At 40.8% G+C, this 24,185-nt stretch overlaps 1 long non-coding RNA gene across 1 annotated transcript; it reads left to right on the top strand.

The window, feature by feature from the left end:
• The first annotated feature begins 101 nt into the window (after nt 1-101).
• LOC128108730 (uncharacterized) lies at nt 102-18,952 on the top strand. The gene is made up of 4 exons (XR_008217601.1): nt 102-985; nt 4,397-4,520; nt 12,776-12,897; nt 13,243-18,952. It is a non-coding gene; the product is annotated as an uncharacterized LOC128108730 (long non-coding RNA).
• The last annotated feature ends 5,233 nt before the right edge of the window (nt 18,953-24,185 follow it).

The following is a 24,185-nucleotide window of genomic DNA, read 5'->3' as shown; positions in this document are numbered from 1 at the left end:
CTCCTCTACGGATTTCCGTGTGTACTCTCCGCCCTGCCCCTCCGAGGCGGGCGGGAACCGCGGGTCCTCTTAGCCCGCAGCTTCCGCCTGTCGCCGCGGGTCCTCTTAGCCCGCAGCTTCCGCCTGTCTCCGCACCGTCCCACGAGTCGATGCGGCGTTTCCTCTGTCAGGCCCTAGGGGAGCGCGCTTGCTCTGTGGAGGGTTGGATGGCAGAAGAGCCGGCGGAGGGCCACGTGGCAGAGGAACCCTGGTCATTACTGAAGAACTTCCTTTTCCTATTTCCTTAGCTTAGGGCACTGAGTGCAAGGAGCAGACCGTGGACTCTGAATGGGACATGGGGAAAGTATATCCGTGTGTGTGTGTGTGTGTGTGTGTGTGTGTGTGTGTGTGTGTGTGTGATTGGAGGAAAGGCTTTAATAACTAGCTGACAGCGTTCAGATCAGAGCTCCCTGTTCTCGTTTGAGAAAGAAATGAAATATTGAAAGTGGCTCTCCTTAGCAGCACAAATGGCTAAGATTAAAGCCAGCAGTCAGATCCATTATAGTAGAAATGTTTGGCATACCATGAGCTACAGCATACTGACTTTTGGAGGGAATAGAGAAACAAAATTGCGTTATCTCAAGCAACTCGGATATTTGCTTCTTTCCAGGGTGGTTATTGAGAGGATGCCAGGGTTGCAGCCATCTTAGAGAAGGTCAGAATGGGGGCAGCAGGCCCTGGGAAACCCACCAGAGGATGTGCTGCCCCTAGACAATAAAGAGCCACATAAAAAAACCAGTTCCAGACATTTCCTGCCATAACCTAAAGGATATGATAGATTATATACTATAGGTATCAAAGGGAGCAAGTTTACTGCAGATAAGAAATGGGATGTCATATTGTCAGAGAAACGGGTCTGCTGATGATATTGACTGCTAAAAGATAAGGCAATTCCCTTGAAGCTGCAACTCTCCAATCAGTTCAAACCAAGCTTCTCTAACCTAAGGTAAGCACCAATCCTGAGCTTGTAACTATGTAGAGTTGGATTCTCCCAGATCCCCTACCCTATTATAAAAATGTTGCTTGATTGCTACTCAGGGTCTCACCTGCTCAGCTGCTGCGTCAGACTGACAAGAAACCCGGGTTAACTCACAATAAAAGGACTCTTGAGCCGGGCGGTGGTGGCACACGCCTTTAATCCCAGCACTCGGGAGGCAGAGGCAGGCGGATCTCCGTGAGTTCGAGGCCAGCCTGGTCTACAGAACGAGATCCAGGACAGGCACCAAAACTACATAGAGAAAGCCAGGCGGTGGTGGCAGATCTCTGTGAGTTCCAGGCCAGCCTGGTCTACAGAGCGAGATCTAGGAAAGGCGCAAAGCTACACAGAGAAACCCTGTCTCAAAAAAACCAAAAAACTACACAGAGAAATCTTCTCTCAAAAAACCAAAAAAGACTCTTGGCTTTTGCGTCGGATTTGGTCTCTTGGTGGTCTTTGGGGGACTCTGGGTAGAACAGTTATTAATAATTAGTGTCAGATTCATCACAGAAATTGTATTATGGTGACACACGCCTTTAATCCCAGCACTGGGGAGGCAGAGGCAGGCATACCTCTGGGAGTTTAAGGCTAGCCTGGTCTACAAAGTTCCAGGACAGGTGGGGCTGTTAAACAGAGAAACCCTGTCTCCAAGAACCATTAAAACAAAAAAGAAAAACTCACATACTGCCACATTAATGAATAGTAGAACGTTATAATTTTTAAAAGGACTTAAGCAACTTAAATCCATGCAGTTTAGTTCATAGTATTCTTCATTGATAGATTGACAGGTGGGATGTTTCCAATATTTTCTTAAAGTATTTGGTTTCCAGGAGACGATCACTGTCAGCTACCCTCTCCTACCCACCTTATTAGAGCTGAGCTTAAACACCAGCCTTGAGTAATGTTTTCATTCAACATTTTCTCCAAGATGCTTGCTAGGAAGTGTAGATTCTTGATTATCAGTGCTATTAAGTTTAATCTTTGATATACAGTGCTGTGGGATGGTCTGTATGTCAAATGTGTTGCTGATTGGTCAATGAATAAATCACTGATTGGTCAGTGGCCAGGCAGGAAGTATAGACGGGACTAACAGAGAGGAGAATTGAGAGAACAGGAAGCTGGGTGGGGGAGACACTGCCAGCCGCCATGATGACAAGCCACATGTGAAGATGCCGGTAAGCCACGAGCCATGTGGCAAGGTATAGATTAATGGAAATGGATTAATTTAAGCTGTAAGAACAGTTAGCAAGAAGCCTGCCAAGGCCATACAGTTTGTAACCAATATAAGTCTCTGTGTTTACTTGGTTGGGTCTGAGTAGCTGTGGGACTGGCAGGTGAGAGAGATTTGTACTGACTGTGGGCCAGGCAGAAAAACTCTAGCTACAAATGGTGTCCAACGTGGTGGCAAGAGTTTCCACCTAAAAACTGAAAAAGATTCTAAAACGGAGCTAAAAACAGTTCCTAATTGTCTCTCTCAAATGAGCAGCAGCTGCCAGTTTGAGCTACTGGTGGGTTCCTAGCGTGCGTGCTCGACCTGCTGTATGGTGGGAATGAGGCCTCTGCAAGTGGCACATCAAGCTGTGTGGTGGATTTAGCCTTTGCTAGTACAAAACAAAAAAAGAGGTTTCTGGGCTACACGCTGCTTTGATAGAAGCATAGACCCACTATTTCTGAGAGTTGATGGCTCCCAGAGCTGGCGGAAAACGTATCACCGCCATGTTGGGAAGCTGAAGTGGGCGGAGCCAGCAGCGCCAGCCCCGTTTCAGGCTTAGAAGGCTGCAGTTCAAAGCACTAGGCTCAAGCTAATATAAAAAAATAAGCCACGTAAAGATGGCTACCACACAAAGAATCTGGATTATGTTCTCTTTGATATTCGTAACTAAAGAAAAACATTTGATTACAAAAGCTGTTGAGTTATGCCAAAATGTATATTTTAAAGGTACCTTGACTTCAAAATATGGATATAAAGATATGTTGCTTTGGAAAGGAGACTCTGCTTTTGTTCCCACAGAAAGCCAGAGGCTATGGATTTGTTCCAGATTAAGACACATCAGGTTTGACCAGCCAAGACCACCTGAAAGGTCTCCGATGACACCATGGCCTAGATGATCCAACATCCAAAACTGTTTCAAGGCAACTGGCTCAGACGATACACCCTCATGGACTACTCCATAACCCTAAAATATTCTTTGTGTCCCCATAAGATACAGCGCCCCCCTCCAGCAGGAAGTAGTAAGAGAAACTACGCCCAAATTCCCAAATATACCAAGCTGACTTTGGAGATGTGTAAAGGTTAAAACCTTCCTTTTTAAGAAAAGAAAAGGGGAAGTGCTGTGGGATGGTCTGTATATCAAATGTGTTGCTGATTGGTCAATGACTAAATCACTGATTGGTCAGTGGCCAGGCAGGAAGTATAGACGGGACTAACAGAGAGGAGAATTGAGAGAACAGGAAGCTGGGTGGGGGAGACACTGCCAGCCGCCATGATGACAAGCCACATGTGAAGATGCCGGTAAGCCACGAGCCATGTGGCAAGGTATAGATTAATGGAAATGGATTAATTTAAGCTGTAAGAACAGTTAGCAAGAAGCCTGCCAAGGCCATACAGTTTGTAACCAATATAAGTCTCTGTGTTTACTTGGTTGGGTCTGAGTAGCTGTGGGACTGGCAGGTGAGAGAGATTTGTACTGACTGTGGGCCAGGCAGGAAAACTTTAGCAACAATACAGAGTAAATTTTTTTCTTCAAAATAAATGAAACTTGGTTCAGATGTATCATCTTTGTGAAGTGTTAGTTTACTATTTGTTTAAAAGATTTAATATATTGTCTAAATTTATTTGGGCCTTAGTTTATCAGTCTGAAAAAGCAACTTAGCAAAAATTATCTCCAGAGTTGTCACATCCAAACCTTGTTTCTGAATATATATATATATATATATATATATATATATATATATATATATAGAGAGAGAGAGAGAGAGAGAGAGAGAGAGATTCTTTTTCATATAACATTTATGCTTTTTAGAGTTGTGTGATGTAGATCAACAGAGCAAGTGCTAAATTGATATTCCAGTAATAGGTCATTTCTACAGATTATGTGGTAATATAAGTAATGTGGAATGTGGAGAAAAAGATGTTGCTAGGATTAAAGGTGTGTGAGCTACCACTACCATAAAAAAATAATGTTTAAAAAGATTAGTCTGGTTTGACCTGTGAGATGGAATGGAATGGAATAGGAAGAGACAAAAAACACTAGTTATTAAGCTATTCCAAAAACAAGTTAATGGTGTAGACAAAAGAGTACAGTGATAAAAGGATAGGAGGAAGAAATCAGGTATTTGAGAACAGAATTTACAGGGTTAATCTTTGTATTGCATTTACAGCAAGATCAGAGCATCATGCATAAATAGAGAAAAATAGTAGCTAAGAAGAGAGGGCGCTTTGGATGGAGAAATATAAATAACAAACTAAAAGAAGAGTGGAAATATGGGAGTCGTCTCTACAGAGGTGAGTACCACAGAGCCACTGTTGTTTATACTTTCACCTCCAGGGTTTGTTTGTTTGTTTGTTTGTTTGTTTGTTTGTTTGAACTTTTTCTTTGTTTGTTTGTTTGTTTGTTTTTTGTGTGGGACAGGGTTTCTCTGTATAGTCTTGGCTGTCATGGAACTCCCTCGGTGATCAGGCTGGCCTCGAACTCAGAGATTGGACTGCCTCTGCCTCCCGAGCACTGGGATTAAAGGTGTGCATCACTGCTCAGCTCAATCCCAGGTCTAAAATGCAGTATTTTTAATTTTGAATGTGCATAAAGACCTTTAAGGATGGAGAAGTACAAAGACATAAAGGAAAATATGTCAGTAAAGACTTTACAGAATTAAAGGTCTACTGTAAATGAAGTCATAGGGAGAGTTGTCATAGAGAAATACTGTTAGAAGAACAAACTAGTAGGAGTCAGAAATGGTGGCTCACAGATGTAATGGAAATAGAAACAGAAGGACTGAAAGTCCAAAGTCATTGTCAGCTACATAGTGAATGGAGGACAGTCTAGAATGCCTGAGACCTTCTCTCAGACAAGCAAACAAAAACCCAAACTTTTGCCAGCTGGGGATGATGGTTTGCAGTTAATTAATTCCAACACCCAGAAGGAAGAAGCAAGAAGATTACCTTTAGTTATGAGTCATTCTGGTTTTAGGCTATGCCAAGGCTCTCTACAAACTGACTGTAAGGCCCTATTGCTAAAGATAGCACCTACACTACTCATGAAGAAGGTGGTGCCCACCTAGAGCCTTCACACCTACTGACTATCGTTCATGTACTGGAAGGTACTCTGCACACTACCAAAGGAGAGAGGTAAACACCAACCCATCTACAAACCCTTCAATCTACAAGTGTGACCTACATGCAAGATATGCTGGTGCAATATTGGCACAAAGCTTCAAAGAGTAACCAACCAATATCTGATTTGAGTTAAGGCCCACTCCAAGAGATGGAACCCATACATAATGTTGCTAGGGTGGCCAAGAATCTGAGACTAGATAGTCCAGAGACCAAATAGTACTGTTGTGCTAAAGGAATATTGCAATGAAATGACTCCTAACAACATTCTGCTATACTCATAGATCTGTGCCTGGCTCAGCCATTATCAAAGAAGCTTCTTCCTATAGCAGATGGAAACAAATACATAGACCCACAGTCAGACACTATGCAGAGAGTGAGAGACCTTGGAACACTCAGCACTAAAAGGGATGTCTCCATCAAACCCTCCTCTCAGGGATCAAGGAGCTCTTTGGAAAAGGAGGAAGAAAGAGTATGATAGGCAGAGGTGATGGAGGACACTAAGAAAGCAAGATCTTCTATACCCAGAAGGACTGATGTACATATGAACAGACAGGGACTGAGGCAGCATGCACAGGACCTGAGCAGATCTCCACTAGATATAGTTCTAGAATTGAAAGGAGAAATGGACACATACCCTCATCCCTAGCCCAGAAGTTATCTCCAATGATAGCTACTAGCAAATGAAAATTAATTTTAGTTTTTTCCGAGGGAGTCTCACTGGTCAAACAAACCACTCTTTTTTTTTCTTCATGTTTTCACTTGTATTCTTTTTTTAAAAATTCTTTATTAATTTTACATACCAACCACAGTTCCCCCTCCAATCCCTCCTCCACCAAACCCCACTCTGCCCCACCCCCAATCCACTCCTCCAAAAGGGTAAGGCCTCCCATGGGGAGTCAACAAAGCCTGGTACATTTAGTTGAGGTAGGACCAAGCCCCTCCCCACTGCATCAAGGCTGAGCAAGGCATCCTACCATAGGGAATGGGCTCCAAAAAAATTAGCTTATACACCAGGGATAGGTCCTGGTCCCACTGCCAGGGGCCCCTCAAACAGACCAAGCTACACAACTGTCTCCCATATGCAGAGGGCCTAGTCCAGTCCCATTGCAGGCTCAACAGCTGTCAGTCTAAAGTTCATGAGTTCCCACAAGCTTGGTTCAGTGGTCTCTTTAGATTTTCCCATCATGATCTTGACCTCCCTCGCTCATATAATCCCTCCTCCCCTTCTTCGATTCGACTCCTGGAGCTTGGCCTGGTGCTTGGCTGTGGATCTCTGCATCTGCTTCCATCAGTTACTGGATGAAGGCTGTATGATGACAGTTAGGTATTCACCAATCTGATTACCAGGGTAGGCCAGTTCAGGCACCCTCTCCACTATTGCTAGTAGTCTAATCTGGGGTCATCCTTGTAGAATCCTGGGAATTTCCCTAGCACCAGGTTTCTCCCTAACCCTATAATGACTCCCTCTATCAAGACATCTCTTTCATTGCTCTCCCATTTCATCCCTTCCCCAGCTCATGTTCTTATTGCCTATCTCCTCCCTTCTACTGTCCCCACTCCTGTCCCCAGTTTACCCAGGAGAGCTCATCTATTTCCCCTTCCCAGGGTGATCCATGTGTCCCTCTTAGGGTCCTCCTTGTTACCTAGCTTCTCTGGAGCTGTGGGTTGTAGTCTGGTTATCCTTTGTTTTACATCTACTGTCCACTTATGAGTGAGTGCATACCGTGTTTGTCTTTCCAAGTCTGGGTTACCTCACTCAGGATGATATTTTCTAGTTCCATCCATTTTCCTGCAAATTTCATGATGTCATTGTTTTTTTTTTTTTTTTTTTTTTTTTACAGCTGAGTAATACTCCATTGTGTATATGTACCACATTTTCTTTATCCATTCTTCAGTTGAGGGGCATCTAGGTTGTTTCCAGGTTCTGGCTCCTATGGATAATGCTGCTATGAACATAGTTGAGCAAGGGCTGCTGACCTAACAGGAAAAGAGACTGTGGCTAGAAATGTTTTGCTAGAAAGGAACAGTGGGTTTGACAGTCACTGAGTTTGGCCTATAGCCAGGATTTATTTATATCCTTGTTTCTCTTCCTAAAGATGAGTCTTTTGAAGGCAAGGGCCAGCTTTCAGATATTTAAGAGCACTATAAATTGCTTGGCACTTAATAAATCAAATTTTACTGAATGAATAAGTGAATGAATTGACTAATAACTCTGGATTCCCCAAGTGACAGCTGTTTCATCCCTAGCCATTTCTGTTTACCATGAGGGAAACAGCTCTTCTTTGCCTCCCACTCCCATTACCATGATGCTGGGTCCAAACACATGGAACCAACCATGGACTGAACTCTCTGAAACCATGAGTCAAAACAAACTCTTCACTTAGGTTGTTTCTGTCAGGTATTTCACCCAAACACAGAAGAATGTACCCTCAGCAGCTCATGGAACTTTCTCCAAAAATGACCACATACTCGAACACGAAGCATGTCTCAACAGATACAAGAAATTACATCCTATTTGACTATCATGAATTAAAGCTGGATATCAACAATAGAAAGTTTACAAACTAATAGAAACTGGACAACTCACTACTAAATAAAAAATGGGTCAAGACAAAAACTAAGAAAGAAATTAAAGATTTTTTATAATTGAATGAAAATGAAAACACAACATACCCAAACTTATGAAACACAGTGAGGCAGTTCTAAGAGTTCATAGCACTAAATGCCTAAATTAAAAAATTGGGGAGATCTCATACTAGTAATTTAACAGTACACCTGAAGCCTCTAGAGCAAAAAGAAGAAATAACACCCCAAAGGCAAGAAATAATCAAACTCAGGGCTTAAATCAATACAACAACAATAACAAAAATACAAAGAATCATTGAAACAAAAGAGTTGGTTCTTTAAGAAAATCAATAAGATTGATAAACCCTTAGCTGAAATAACTAAAAGGCAAAGATAAAGATCCAAATTATCAAAATTAGATATGAAAAGTGGGACATAACAACAGAAACCAAGGAAATACAGAGAATCATAAGGACATACTTTAAAAACCTGTACTCCAGCAAATTGAATATCTAAAAAAAAAGGACTATTTTCTCGATATATGCCACCAACCAAAGTTAAAACAAGAGCAAACAAGCAATTTAAACAGGCCTATAACCCCTAGTGAAATAGAAGCAGTCATTAAAAATCTACCAATCAGGCCTGGCGGTGGTGGCACACACCTTTAATCCCAGTGCACGGGAGGCAGAGGCAGGCAGATCTCTGTAGCATGAATCTTAGAAGGTCTTATTAATAAAAACAAACCTGGAGCCAGGTATTGGGGTGAATGCTGGAAGATCAGAGAAGCAGAAAAAGCCTCACCTCGACAATTCCTCAGCTGATCCTGTTTCCTCAGACTGGATGCCTCTCAGCTGAACTGTGCTGCTCAAAAGCCTAAAAGCTTAACCAGCTCTACCGCCTTAAATATCTTTCTGCTTTCTGCCATCACTTCCTGGGATTAAAAGCATGTGTCACCACACCAGGCTGTTTCCAATGTGGCCTTGAACTCACAGAGATCCAGAGGGATTTCTGTCTCTGGAATGCTAGGATTAAGGGTGTGAGTGCCACCATTTTCTAGCCTCTGTATCTAGTGGCTGTTCTGTTCTCTGACCCCAGATAAGTTTATTAGGGTGCACAATATTTTGGGGAACACAATACCACCACAGATCTCTGAGTTTGAGGCCAGCCTGGTCTACAGAATGTGTTCCAAGGACAGGCTCCAAAACTACACAGAGAAACCCTGTCTCTAAAAATAAACAATCTACAAAAAAAAAACAACAACAACAACAACAAAAAAAAAACAGGACAAGATGGTTTTAGCACAGAATTCTACCAGACTTTCAAAGAAGAATTAACTCAGTATTCCTCAAATTATAGGAACATTTCCCAATTTGTTTTATGAGGCCACAGTTACACTGAAGCCCAAATCACATAAAGACCCATCAATAAAAGAGTATTACAAACCAACTTTCCTTATGAATATAAATGAAATAAAATACTTGCAAACCAAATCCAAGAACATATCAAAAAGATCATCCACCATGATCAAGGAGGCTTAATCCTAATGATGTAAGGATGGTTCAATACACGTAAACAGAAATGTAATCTACCCTATAAGCAAACTGAAAGAGAAAAACTACATAATTAACTCATTAGATGCAGAAAGGCTTTTGACAAAATCCAACACCCCTTTATGATAAAAGTCCTGGAGAGATAAGGGATACAAGGGACATATTTTAACATAATAAAGACAGTTTATGGCAAATCCATAGCCAACATCAACTTAAATAGAGAGAAACTCAAAGCAGTTCTGTTGTTGGTTGTTTTTTACTCTTGGAGGGCCTGCCACCTAGCTCCCAAATAAATCACACTGAGTCTTATTATTACTTATAAATGCCTGGCTTAGCTTGGCTTGTTTATAGCCCGCTTTTCGTAACTTTAAATTATCCCTGTCTATCTTTTGCCTCTGGGCATTTCCCATTCTCTTAATTCTGTAAATCTTACTATTACTTAGTGGCTTGCTGTGTAGCTGAGTGACTGGCCCCTGGAGTCCTCCTCCTTTTCTGGTTACTTCTTTTTTCCTCCCAGATTTCTCCTATATATTCTCTCTGCCAGCCAGTCTCGGCTATCCTTTCTCCTGCCTTACTATTGGCCATTCAGTTCTTTATTAGACCATCAGGTGTTTAGACAGGCAAAGTAACACAGCTTCACAGAGTTAAACAAATGCAACACGAACAGAAGTAACACACTTTAAAATAATATTCTACAACACAATTCCATTAAAATCAAGAACAAGATAAGGTTGTCCACTCTCTCCATACCATTTCAATATAGTACTTGAAGTCTTAGCTAAAGCAATAAAACAACTGAAGGGGATACAAATAGGAAGGGAAAAAAAATCAAAGTATCTTTATTTACAGATGATAGGATAGTATATATAAGTGACCCTAAAAAATCCTACCAGGAAACTCCTACAGTTGATAAACATTTTCAGCAAAGTAGCAGAATACAAAATTAACACAAAAATCAGTAGCCTTCCTATATACAAATGGACTAAGAAAGATTATCAGGGAAACAACACCCTTTACAATAGCCTCAAAAAAAAAAAAAGTATCTTGTGCTAATTCTAACAAAGCAAGTGAAAGACTTGTATGATAGAAACTTTAAGACACTGGAGAAAGAAATTGAAGAAGCTATCAGAAGATGGAAAGATCTGCCATATTCATGGATAGGTAGGAATACAGTAAAAATGGATATCCTATCAAAAGCAATCTACAGATTCAATGCAATCCTCATCAAAATTCCAATACAATTCTTCACAGAACTTGACAGGACAATTTTCAGCTCCATATGTAAACACAAAAACAAAAGGAAACTAAAACTCATCCAAATAACAACAACAATAATAATAAAAAACACTGCAGATATCACCATCCCTGACATCAGTTTGTACTACAGAGCTATAGTAAGAAAAACAGACATGCTGATCAATGGAATATATTGAAGACCCAGACATAAAGCCACACATCTATGGACACCTGATTTTTTTTTTATAAAGAATCTATAAATACACACTGAAAAAAAAGACAGCATCTCCAACAAATGGTGCTGGTTAAACTGGATGGCTGCATGTACAAGAATCCAAATAGATCCATACTTACCACCCTGCACAAAACCCACTTCCAAATGGATCAAAGACCTCAACATAAAACTAGATCACTGAACCTAATAGAAAAGAAAGTGAGGAATAGTCTTGAACTCATTAGCACAGGAAAAACTTTCTGAAGAGAACACCAATAGCACAGGCAGTAAGATCAACAACAAGTGGGACCTCATGAAACTGAAGAGCTTGATATGCAAAGCACATCATCATTTGGAGAAAGTTGTAGCCTACAGGATGGGAAAAGATTCTTAACCAACTACACACCCTATAGAGGGCTAATATCCAAAATATATAAAAACTAAAAAAACAAAAAAAACCCTACATATCAAAATAAATAACCAAATTAAAAAATGGGATACAAATCTAAACAGAGAATTCTCAAAAGAGGAAACTCAAATGGCTGAGAAGCACTCAAAGAAATGTTTAACATCCCTAGTCAGCAGAGTAATACAAAGCAAAACTACCTTGAGATTTCCTCTTAAATCTATCAGAATATCTATGATCAATAAACAAATGACAACTTCTAGTGGTGAGGATGTGGATAAGGGGAACACTCATCCATTGCTGGTGGGAATGCAAATTTATACAGCCTCTATGGAAATTAATGTGGCAGTTCCTCAGAAAGATGGGAATCGATGTACCTCAAGATCCAGCTGTACCACTCTTGGCATACCCAAAGGATGCTTGATCCTACTAGATATACTTGATCAATCATGCTCATTGCTGCTCTATTCATAATAGCCAGAAATTGGAAATAATCTAGATGTGTATCAACAGATGACTGGATAAAGAAAATGTGGTACATTTACACAATAGAATATTACTCAGCCATTAAAAAAATGAAGTTCTCAAGTAAATGGATAGAACTAAAAAAAAAAAAAAAATCACCCTGAATGAGGTAACCTAGACCCAGAAAAACAAATATGGTATATATCAGCTTATATGTGGATATTAGCTGTTACATTAGTAGTAAGCAAGCTACAACTGGTAGAACTTCAGAGGTTAGGTATAGGGTAAGGAACTAGGGGTGGTAGATAGATCTCCCTAGGAAGGGGAAATAGGATAGTAATGAATAGATGAGCGGGGTACTGGAATGGGAGGATCAAGTAAGTAGTGGGGTAGAGGAAGCAACAGAGGGAATATGGGGAGGGACAGCTAAAACTAAAAGCCATTTGAAGTGGTAGTATGGAAACCTAATACAGTAAAAACTTTTTAAAATATATACATATGAAAATTAACTGAAAGTTCAGACTTGGGGATAAACAAAGAAAAGGACTCCATGATATTTTCTTAATCTTTTCAGATTAATTATATATGTGACTATTAGTAGCTTCTTTTGAGGAAAGACATACTGGCACTAACACTGAAGGAACTACTATGGGGAGAAACGCTAGAATGACTGTCATTAAAACCACTTTACTTTTGTAGTATAGGGAACTTTCCTAATGTAGATGTGAATAACACTTATTAACACATGAAATGCTGGAGCCTATAAGTGGCTGCTTATGGATGCAAAGGCATAGCACTCTGCTTATGTCATAAAGCAAATTATTCTCCAAATGCCTACACATTACATTAAAAGATATTTTAATTCTGCTGTGTTTTTAAGATATAGTATCTCAAGTAGCAGATCAGTGCTTTGGCTGCCATCAGAATTCTTCTCTGTGAACTTATTCCAAGTCCCAAGATCCTTCAGTCTTTCTTGTTTGCCCTTCCCTAGGGTGTTGTCCTTACTCACATGGTCTGAGTTCCAGTCTGTGGGAAGGGAGAAAGGAGGACTGAAGGACAAAAAATTTTCTTTCAAGTAATTGATGTGGAAGCTGTGCATCTCATGATTCAATGGTAAGTTCCAAGATGGATTGTAGAGACCCACAGAGATTTATCTAGTGAGAACTTACTCAAGGTCTGAGAATCTGAGCTTGCTTTACCCAGCAGGGCTGTATAAGGGGATGATTTGACCAGAGGCGTGGTTACCAGGTGTTTGGAAGGGTCAACAATTGGCTGTGCAGTGTGCTTTGATCTAGCAAAGGGGAGGTCTTTTACCCCACCCCTTGGAATTGTTATAAAAAGCCCCTTTGAAGAGGCAGAAGAGACCATTGGGTCCTCCTGAAGCTATACTGTGTTTCTGTCTTTCTCCTCTTCGCTACCTTTCTATCTAATATTTTTATCCCTCTCTCCTCCTCATAGGAACCCTGGAAAAGGTGGGAGCTGGCCTCCCACAATGGATAAATAACTCGGTGTCTAAGAGCACTTGCTGCTCTTGCAGGTGACTGTAGTTCAGTTCCTAGCACCCACATCCACTGGCTTACAACTCTGTAACTCCATTTCCAGGGGATCTGACACACTCTTATTGCCTCTGTGGATACTGCACCCACAAACAAGCAGACAATTAAACACAAAGATAGCAATAAAATTTTTAAAAATTATTGAGGAACTTAAGCTCTGTAATTAGCAACGGAAGGTGTGGAATATCCCTTTACACTGTGTGAATATATGTCACTGTGATTGGTTTAACAAAGAAGCTGACTGGACTATAGCTAAGCAGGATAAGGTTAGGTGGGAGCACCAGACTAAGAGAATGCTGGGAGGAAGAGTCTCAGAGTCACCAGGCAGACTCAGAAGAAGCAACATGAAAAGTACATAGATAAGGTAAATGAGCCTCGGGGCAGCACATAGATTAATAGAAATGGGTTAATTTAAGTTATAAGATCTAGTTAAAAACAAGTCTAAGCTATCAACCAAGCATTTATAATTAATATATGTCTGTGTGTTTTTTTGGGAACTGATGGGACAGAAAAGTCCGCCTACAGGAAGGTAGGAAATATAATCAGCCAGGGTGTACCTATACCCGGCTAAGCTCATTCTTTTTTCAAGACAAAGTCTCACTATGCAGTCTTAACTGACATAGAACTCACTATGTAGACCAGGCTGGCCTCAAACTCATAGAGATTTACCTGTCTCTGCCTTCCAAGTACTGGGATTAGAAATGTGCACCACCACATCTGGTGTAAGCTCAATTCTTACTGAAGAAAGGAAGACTGGATTTGGGGTCTAGGTGTCTGATATACTAATATGTAAGGCATATAGGGTTGGTAGAAGCACAGGTGAGCTCAGTGTTTTGGAAGGGATTATGACAATACATAACAAGAATCACAATAATGTACAAGTTCTTTGACTTAAGGAAAACTTATTCTAAGAAAATATATGCATGAAGATCTGGCTATAAGGATGTTCATTGTAAATAGCAGAAAAACTGAAATCCATCTAAAGGAAGTATCTCATTGATTACTATAGATAAGAGTTGTTGTGGGATATCTATACACTGTATGAAAATGTATTGCTGTGATTGGTGTAATAAAAAGCTGAATGGACAATAGCCAGGCAGGGGGTATAGGCAGCACTTCCAGGCAGAGAGAGGAAGTAGGAAATGAATCTAGGTGCACATCAGATGCCAAGAAGACATGGAGGGAGTCAGACATACAGAATGAAAGGTAAAAAGCCACGAGGCAAAACATAGATTAATATAAATGGGTTAATTTAAGTTATAAGAGCTAGTGGGACAAGCCTAAGCTAAGGTCACGATTTCACAATTAATAAGTCTCTGTGTCATTATTTGGGAGCTGACAGCCCAAAGAAAATTCCATTACAAAGAGCCTTATATTTGTCCTTAGATACCAAATGGCAATATCACTGCTAGTCAAGCACTGTAATCCCTAAGTATTTGTAGTTGCAATTCCATGTTTTATCTGTAACCATAAGATAATGTGTGTGTGTCTGTGTGTCTCCCAGATTTAGAGTTCTGACATACATTATTTAATCAGTTCTGCAAGGTATATATCAATATATAAATGAATGGAGGCTTAGGGAGCTTAAGAAACTAGTTGAAAAAAATTAAATGGTGAGGGCAGAGAGATGTCTTAGTGATTAAGAGCATTGTTGCTCTTGCAGAGAACCCAGGTTCACTTCCCAGCCCTTATAAGTTAGCTCACAACCATCTGAAGCTAAAGTTCCAGAGGATCCAACCTCCCTTCTTCTGACCTCCATGGGCACCAGACATGCATATGGTGCACATACAGACATGCAAGCAAACACTCATATACATAAAATAAATCTAAAAAAATATTTTAAAGCCTGGGTATGGTTATATACACTGTTAATCCCAGCACTCAGAAGGCAGAGGCAGATGGATCTTTATGAGTTCAAGGCCAGCCTAGTCTATATAGTGCATTCCAGGACAGCCAAGGCTACATGGTGAAACCTTGTGTCAAAACAATAACAACAACAACAACAAAATTTAAATCAAACAGTGATTAAATAATGTGATTTTATTTTGAAATAAATTCAGTATTGTCTACCTCATCTCACATTTCATTTGTCTTTTCTCTTTTGTCTTACCTAGAAAATTTGGGTAGAGCATATCACTTAGAGAAAACAGTACACACACATCCCAGGATGACTCCAGAGGACAACTGACTTCTCAGAGGCCCTTTTAAAACAGTATCTTGCCATCTCCTGAGGATTCAGCAAGGTTTTTATTTATTAATAGTAGAAACCAACCTGAGCTATTTTAAGTTAAAAGGGTGAACTATATGAGAAAAACCTCATTTTTCCTTATTCAATTTTCTCCTTAGCATCTGGCTTTCTTGGTTGTTCAAACTACAGGCAGCTGAACTATGACAATTACAACTTCAGTTTCTACTGTAATATAGCTCGTTACATAAAAAGACTGAAGTCTCTCTGCTTCTATCCCTGCTTCCAAGTTCCTTGGGAAGACCATTCAGCTTGAGTCAGTAGGCTACCCCAGTCTAGTCATTGGCTAGAGTGGAGCTGGAGAATGTCATACACAATTCTGCCATAGGTGAGGGGACCAGTAAAAAGTTATCAGGATGCCCCTCAACCAAAGAATGTACTGTGGGATGTCTTTCTGTACACTGTGAATATATGCTGTTCCCATTGGTTAGTAAATAAAGCTGCATTGGCCTATGGCAGGGCAGGATGGAGCCAGGCGGGAAAATCCAAGAGAAATAATGAAAGGAGAAAGGAGAGTGGGAGTGGAGGGAGATGCCAAACTACCATCCAAGGAGCAACATGTAATGGGATGCAGGTAAAGCCATGGAACATGTGGTGCTACATAGATAAATAATGAAAGAACTAGCTAGCAAGAAGCCTGCCATAGGCCTTACAGTTGGTAATTAATATAAGCCTCTGAGTGATTGTTTTATAAGCAGCTACAGGACCATGTGGGACCAGAGAAACTTCTGCTACAAGAATGCATAAAGGAAATGTGGCATATTTACACAATGCAGTATTACTCAGCTGTTAAAAACAATGACATCAGGAAATTTGAGGGCAAATGGATGGAACTAGAAACAGTCATCCTGAATGAGGTAACCTAGACCCAGAAAGATAAACATGGTATGTACTTACTCATAAGTGGATATTAACTATAAAGTAAAGGATAACCATGATACAATACAAACCCAGAGAGACTAAGTAACAAGGAAGGCAGGGACACATGGATCTCTCTGGGAAGGGGAAATAGAAGAGATCTCCTGGGTAGACTGAGGGAGGGTAGGGATGGGAACATGAGGGATCGGGTTGTAGGGTGGACGGAAGGGGAGAGTACTGAAAGAGAAGTCTTGATATGGGGGGCATTTTTCAGGTCAGATAGAAACCTGGTGCAAGGAAAGCTCCCACAAATCTACAAGGATGACCCCAGCTAAGACTCCTAATAATAATGGATAGGTAGCCTGAACTGACCATCTCCTGTAATCAGATTGGTGACTACCCACCCCAGTTGTCATCAAATAGCTTTCATCCAGTAACTGATAGAAACAAATGCAGAGACCCACAACCAAGCACTGGGCTGAGCTCAAAGGATCCTGATGAAGAGAGGGAGGAAGGATTGTACAAGCCAGGGGGGTCAAGATCATCACAAGAGAACCCACAGAAACAACTAACCTGGGCTTATAGGAGGTTATAGTCTGGACTGACAGCTAGGGAGCCTACATGGGATTGACCTAGGCCCTCTACATATGTGTGACAGTTGGGTAGCTTGGTGTATTGTGGGATTCCTAGAAGTGGGAACAGGGCTGTCCCTAATGCTTTGGCTGGCTTTGGGGAACCTATTCCTCATACTGAATTGCCTTGACCAGTCTTAATACAAGGGGAGGTGCTGTGGGATGTTCTGTATGGCAAATGTGTTGCTAATTAGTCAATAAATAAAACACTGATTGGCCATTGGCTAGGCAGGAAGTGTAGGCGGGACAAGGAGGAGAATAAAGCTGGGAAGTAGAAGGCTGAGTCAGAGAGACACTGCCAGCCGCCACGATGAGAAACAGCATGTGAAGATGCTGGTAAGCCACGAGCCATGTGACAAGGTATAGATTAATGGAAATGGATTAATTTAAGCTGTAAGAACAGTTAGCAAGAAGCCTGCCACGGCCATACAGTTTGTAAGCAATTTAAGTCTCTGTGTTTACTTGGTTGGGTCTGAGTGGCTGTGGGACTGGCGGGTGAGAGAGATTTGTCCTGACTGTGGGCCAGGCAGAAAAACTCTAGCTACAAATGGCGTCCAACGTGGTGGCAAGAGTTTCCACCTAAAACCTGAGAAAAAAGATTCTAAAATGGAGCTAAAAACAGTTCCTAATTGTCTCTCTCAAATGAGCGGCAGCTGCCAGTTTGAGCTACTTGTGGGTTCCTAGCGTGCACGCTTGACCTGCCGCTGTATGGCGGGAATGAGGCCTCTGCAAGTGGCACATTAAGCTGTGTGGTGGATTTAGCCTTTGCAGGTATAAAACAAAAAAAGAGGTTTCTGGGCTACACGCTGCTTGGATAAAAGCATAGACCCACGATAGCTCCCAGAGCTGGTGGTAAACCACTGCCATGTTGGGAAGCTGAGGTGGGCGGAGCCAGCAGCCACAGCTGCTGCAGTTTAAAGCAATAGATTCACAATAAGACAGATTCAGATGTAATAGTTTACAATGTGTGTAAAATGTACGTAGGCTTGAAAGAGACTAAAAAGGTGATATATACAGTTATATAAACAAATACATAGTTTTAAAAAATAAAGTCTTTAAAGAGACAGTAAAATTAATATAAAAAATAAGCCACGTAAAGATGAATATTACACAGAGAATCTGGATTGTGTTGTCTTTGGGATTTTTAACTGCAGAAAAACATTTGATTGTAAAAGCTGTTGAGTTAAACCAATATATATATTTTAAAGATACCTTGACTTCAAAATTTGGATATAAGGATATGTTACTTTGGAAAGGAGACTCTGCTTTTGTTCCCACAGAAAGCCAAAGGCTATGGATTTGTTCCAGATTAAGATACATCAGGTTTGACCAGCCAAGACCCCCTGAAAGGTCTCCGATGACACCATGGCCCAGATGATTCAACATCCAGAATGGTTTCAAGGCAACTGGCTCAGATGATACAGCCTCATGGACTATGCCATAATCCTAAAATTTTCTTTGTATCCCCATAAGATACAGCGCCCCCCTCCAGCAGGAAGTAGTAAGAGAAGCTACGCCCAAATTCCCAAATTATATGTAATTTTACTTTGTTAAGGTTAAAACCTTCCTTTTTGAAAAAAAAAGGGGGAAGTGCTGTGGGATGTTCTGTATGGCAAATGTGTTGCTAATTAGTCAATAAATAAAACACTGGCCATTGGCTAGGCAGGAAGTGTAGGCGGGACAAGGAGGAGAATAAAGCTGGGAAGTGGAAGGCTGAGTCAGAGAGACACTGCCAGCTGCCACGATGAGAAACAGCATGTGAAGATGCTGGTAAGCCACGAGCCATGTGGCAAGGTATAGATTAATGGAAATGGATTAATTTAAGCTGTAAGAACAGTTAGCAAGAAGCCTGCCATGGCCATACAGTTTGTAAGCAATGTAAGTCTCTGTGTTTACTTGGTCGGGTCTGAGTGGCTGTGGGACTGGCGGGTGAGAGAGATTTGTCCTGACTGTGGGCCAGGCAGGAAAACTCTAGCTACAGGGAGGAGCTTAGTCCTACCTCAACTTGATATGCCATGCATTGTTGATACCCAAGGGAGGCCTGCCCTTTTTTGAACAGAAACAGGAGGAATAAACTGGGGGGAGGAGCATGGAGTGGAAGTGGGGGAGGGAATGGAAAGAGAGGAGGGAGAGGAAACTGCAGTCAGGATGTAAAATAAATGAATAAATTTAATTTAAAAAAGTGTATCAGGAGCCATCAAAATGTTCCAAAAATGTGTCTGAAAAGTATTTCTCTGGTGGCCTAGCACCAAGTCAGTTCTCATCTCCTTTCTTGCTTGTAGTTCTCAAAAATAAGCATGGAATATTATGGAAGACAATACAGGGATGAAACTATCCAAGACAGCCTGGGCCTGATCCTTTCATCCTATGGAATGTAGCACCTTGAGTCAGAGAAGCACTGCCCAGACAAAACAGACCTTTGTTCTCTCCTCTGGGAGCAAGATGTCATTTAAAGTTTTGATATGGGTTCCTAAGTAGTTTAATTACAGGGGGTATGCTAAGTAGTTTAATTACAGGGGGTATGCTTGGTATATATAAGGTCCTGGGTCCCAGCACCAAAACCAAAACTGAACCAATGAACCAAACAAATAAACACCCTTGCCTAGTGATTCATGATGTGCCTAGGGTATACACTTTGGGTAGGCTGCCTTTTCCAGTTCTTTAACTATGGAGCCAGTGGTACATAGTCTGTCAATAATCTACCCAAATGTTGTGTAAAGTTTCCTCCAATAGTGAAACATTCCATCCATCAGGGAAGCTCCCTGTGATGGCTATTCTTTATATCAACTTGACTATATCTGGAATTAACTTAAACCCAAGCAGCTGGGTACACTTCTGAGGGGATTTTTCTTAATTAAATTATTTAAAGGGGGAAGACCCACCCTAAATCCAGATCTTTTGAGGTGAGATCTACCTTAATTCTGAGCTCCGCCTTCTGTTGGCAGCTTATATCTTTTGCCTGTGTGTCCTTTGTTCTGTCAAGTTCATTCCTTCACTAGCATAGGAGCCTACTTCTTCAGGATTCCAGAGGATTACATTCTTTTTTTTTCTTTCTCTTCTTTTTTTTTTTTTTTTTTTTTTTAAGATTACATTCTTAATGCTAGCCACCAAGGTCTATTCCTTTATTTGGCCACTTCTCCTCCTGGGGCTGACTACTAAAGTCCAGCTATCAAAGTATTAAAGTCTAGCAATCAAAAGCCGCCATTTGGCTACCCTAATTAACATGCCCAATCAAAATTAAGCACCTCATCCTAACATGGGGTTTCCCCTTTTACCTTTATAAGCTGCCATTTGCCTATGGGTCACATCTGCCCTCTCTATCCATAGGCAGTCCTTTGTCCCTTCAGGACAAATATCCCTTCCTCCTGTCCCTTGTCCTCTATCTTCTGCCCTTTGTCCCTCTGGGACAAATAAATATCTGTTGTGCTGAGAACTTGGTCTTGGGGTGTCTTGTGCTTATACTGGTCCTTTCACTGGAGACCAGGTGAGACATCCTGCCTCATGGACTGAACAACTCCTGGATTCTTGGAACTTCTGTTGGTAGATAGCCATTGTTGAACTAACTGGACTGTTAAGATCAATCTATATGAGTCTATTTAATGGTAAATAGGGATTTATTAAGATATAAATTGAACACAGAACTGAGTAAACAGCTGTTCTGACCAGGAGCAAATCCACTTGGCGATTCAGTCAGACCAGGAAGCAGGCAGCAGGGAGAAGAGGTCACATACAATGGCAAAAAGCACCACCTCCTTCTGGCCCTGTAGCCCAAGGTCATGGGTGGAGCAAATATCACTGCATTTCCCCTTTTTGTCTAAATAAGGTTCTAAATTTAATGCAAACTATATACAATAAGAATGATTATCAGGCCGGGTGGCGGTGGCACACGCCTTTAATTCCAGCACTTGGGAGGCAGAGGCAGGCAGATCTCTGTGAGTTCCAGGCCAGCCTGGTCTACAGAGCAAGATCCAGGAAAGGCACCAAAACTACACAGAGAAACCTTGTCTTGAAAAAAAAACCAAAAAAAAAAAAAAAAAAAAAAAAAGAAAAGAAAAGAAAAAAAAAAGGATTATCAAGTATTGCCCAGGAAAAACAAAGGGTAATAACATAAACAAAAATGGAACTACAACCAACAAGAACAACATCAAATAAGAAAGACATGCTAAATGTCCAGAAATGTCCAGATCATAGGTAAATGGCAAATTACTGAGATTACTACAATAGCTATCCTATCCTGAAGTTTCTAACTCTAGTACTTAATATGTTCTAGCTAAGATACAAGAAGATTATAAGTTGAAAGAGCTAGCTAATATAAGCTGAAGCCATAGGCCATACAGTTTGTAATTAATACAAGCCTCTGAGTGATTATTTTATAAGTGGCTGCGGGACGGGACGGCGGGTGGGAGAGATTTGTCCCGATCACAGGGCCAGGTAGGACACAGAGAAACTTTGCTCTACACTGGACCATAGCCTGTAAGCAACTATAATAAATTATATATATATATATATATATATATATATATATATATATATATATATATATATATATATATCAGTCTGCCTTCTAGAGAACCTGACTAATCAAATTTGGGTACCAGAAGTGGTTCTAAAGGATGAATTTTTTTAAGTATCTGCAATAGGCTTTCCAATTTGCTGACACCTAGGTACTGAAACCTCTCCTAGAAGCTCTGAGTGCACTAAAAACCCATAGTCTGAACTATTTCACAAACCTAGCAAGACGAATGTGATTCTACAATTGTAAGAGGCAAGGAATTTAGTGACTCTGTATGTAAAACTTTTGACAATTTGTGGGGGGAAAAGGAAAATAATGATGTTGGTTGGTTGCTCCTAGCATCTCTGGATAAATTGACAAAAGAATGAGCTCTGTGATAAAATTAACCAGTTTCTAGCATCTCAGGATATAGTGATGATGAAGGGTAACAGTGAACTTGTGATAACTCTGTGATAGCTGCAGGTGCTCATAAACAGTCTGGTTTCTAAGTGTGCCCATGAATCTTCTCTCCAGCAGCTACAGAGCTCAAGTTACAGAAAATCAAACTGAAGCCTTTTATTGTAAGACTGACTGAATGACATACCTCGGAGCATGTCCCTGGTTAAAGGAAGGACATTAATTGGTAGTGACTAATACACTTCTTAAGACAAAAGATGAACAACTCAAAATAGTTTCACTAAGTTCCTGAAACTGATCAGATTCACTAGGCTCCTCTCTGCTAAGAATAAACAATAAGAAAATGCTGAGAGCCACTCTCAGACAAGCTACACTGCAAAGTAGCAGCAGAGACTACCCAAGCAGCCTAAAAGAAACAGAGACCAATGGGGCTGCCTGGAAGAGGGTTAGGCCAACTGAGCCACCTGGAAAGTACATTCTTCAGCCTGTTGAGCTGCCTGAAGGCTGTGTAGTATGTTCCAGGTTCCTGCTTTGGTGAGCTGTCACCTATGCTGGGATATAGTGATGCAGCTGTCTGTGAGTCATTTCTGTAAGTAACCCGTCACCCAAAATCCCGTAAGTAACCCCAATAAAACTCACTGGTTCAACAAATTGGACTTTAGTGGTATCTGTACATTGGTCTGTCATGGGCTTCCTGTCTGGGGTGAGTAGACAAGTGTGTTTCTTCTTCCCAGGAAAAGTCTTAACACACAACATGAAGACAGCTTAAGTCTTGGGGAGCCAGTTCATAATAGTCTAGGCTTCGTATGTCCTTCACTGCTATAGTAAGCAATAAATCTGCTTCATATAACTTGTCACATTCAAGTATGCTATGTTTCACTAGTCTGTCAATATGTGCAGTCCATAGCACACTATAGGAAAAGATTTAAACTCCATTTCTCATGGTCAACATTGCAATGACCTTTTCTATCCTTCAAGCAGTGGGAGTCTCCAGTTGGCTATCAGTAAACCTGTTTCACTGTGTCCATTACATAAGCTCAGTACTACATGCCTTATGGATCCTGGCATGATTGATCCCTCTGTGGGAAAAGCAAATGTGCTGAGAAATAGTCAAGAATGCAGTTTTCTGTATTATATGGATGTATTTTCTTGACAAATCTGATGTTGGAGGTCAGACTAAAGGTGAACTAGGAGAAATACTGGTATTTGTGAATACATTCTCTACAAAAATAAGCAGTGATCAATCCTTTACAAGTGACAATGATCAGGATTGTTCAAAATAATTAATTTTGCAGCCAGGCGATGGTAGCAAACACCTTTAATCCCAGCACTTAGGAGGCAGAGGCAGGTGGATCTCTGAGTTCGAGGCCAGCCTGGTATACAAAGTGAGTTCCAGAACAGCCAGGACTAAACAGAGAAACCATGTCTTGAACCCCCCTCCAAAAACAGACATGAAAGTTATGAGGATTACTTGTTGAGAAGAATAGTTTCAGTGAGAGGAGGGGGTAAGAGAGGGTAATGGGTGGTAAAAACAAATAGGATTCATCATTCATATGTATGAAACTTTCAGTGAATAAAATATGAATTTAAAAAAGAATTTTAGGGCTGGAGAGATGGCTCAGAGGTTAAGAACACTGGCTGTTCTTCCAGAGGTCCTGAGTTCAATTCCCAGCACCCACATGGTGGCTCACAACCATTTGTAATGAGCTCTGGCTCCCTCTTCTGGCCTGCAGGGATACATGCAAACAAAACACTGTATACATAATAAATAAATAACTCTTAAAAAAAAATTTTATCCCCTTAATGTTTTGCTCAACAGAATTGGCAATAAGTTTACAGGCTTATAAACAGGCTGATTCAAATAATGTCTTCCTAAAAATATGGGCATGTATTCTTGTATTTTAGTTCCCTCTTATGAAGAAAGTAGCAAGAATTTGTTTGCTGCTTCTCCAGAAACACCTAGCTTTCCTGTACATTGAGCCACAGTTTGTACTAAAAAAAAGAGGTCAGAAGAGACATGGTCAGGGACAAAGGTAAAACATATTGAAAAATAATCCTTTTTTATTGTTGTTGAGACAAGGTCTTGCTATGTTGTGGTGGTGTACCCTAATAAAATTTGCCTGAAGATCAGAGAACAGAACAAGCCACTAGATTAAACATAGATGCCAGGCAGTGGTGGCACACACCTTTAATCCTAGCAC

The sequence above is a fragment of the Peromyscus californicus genome, unplaced genomic scaffold (genome assembly GCF_007827085.1).
Source record: "Peromyscus californicus insignis strain IS unplaced genomic scaffold, ASM782708v3 Scaffold_13__1_contigs__length_99412109, whole genome shotgun sequence".
In the NCBI taxonomy this organism is placed as follows: Eukaryota; Metazoa; Chordata; class Mammalia; order Rodentia; family Cricetidae; genus Peromyscus; species Peromyscus californicus.
This window is presented reverse-complemented; position numbering and strand designations above follow the sequence as displayed.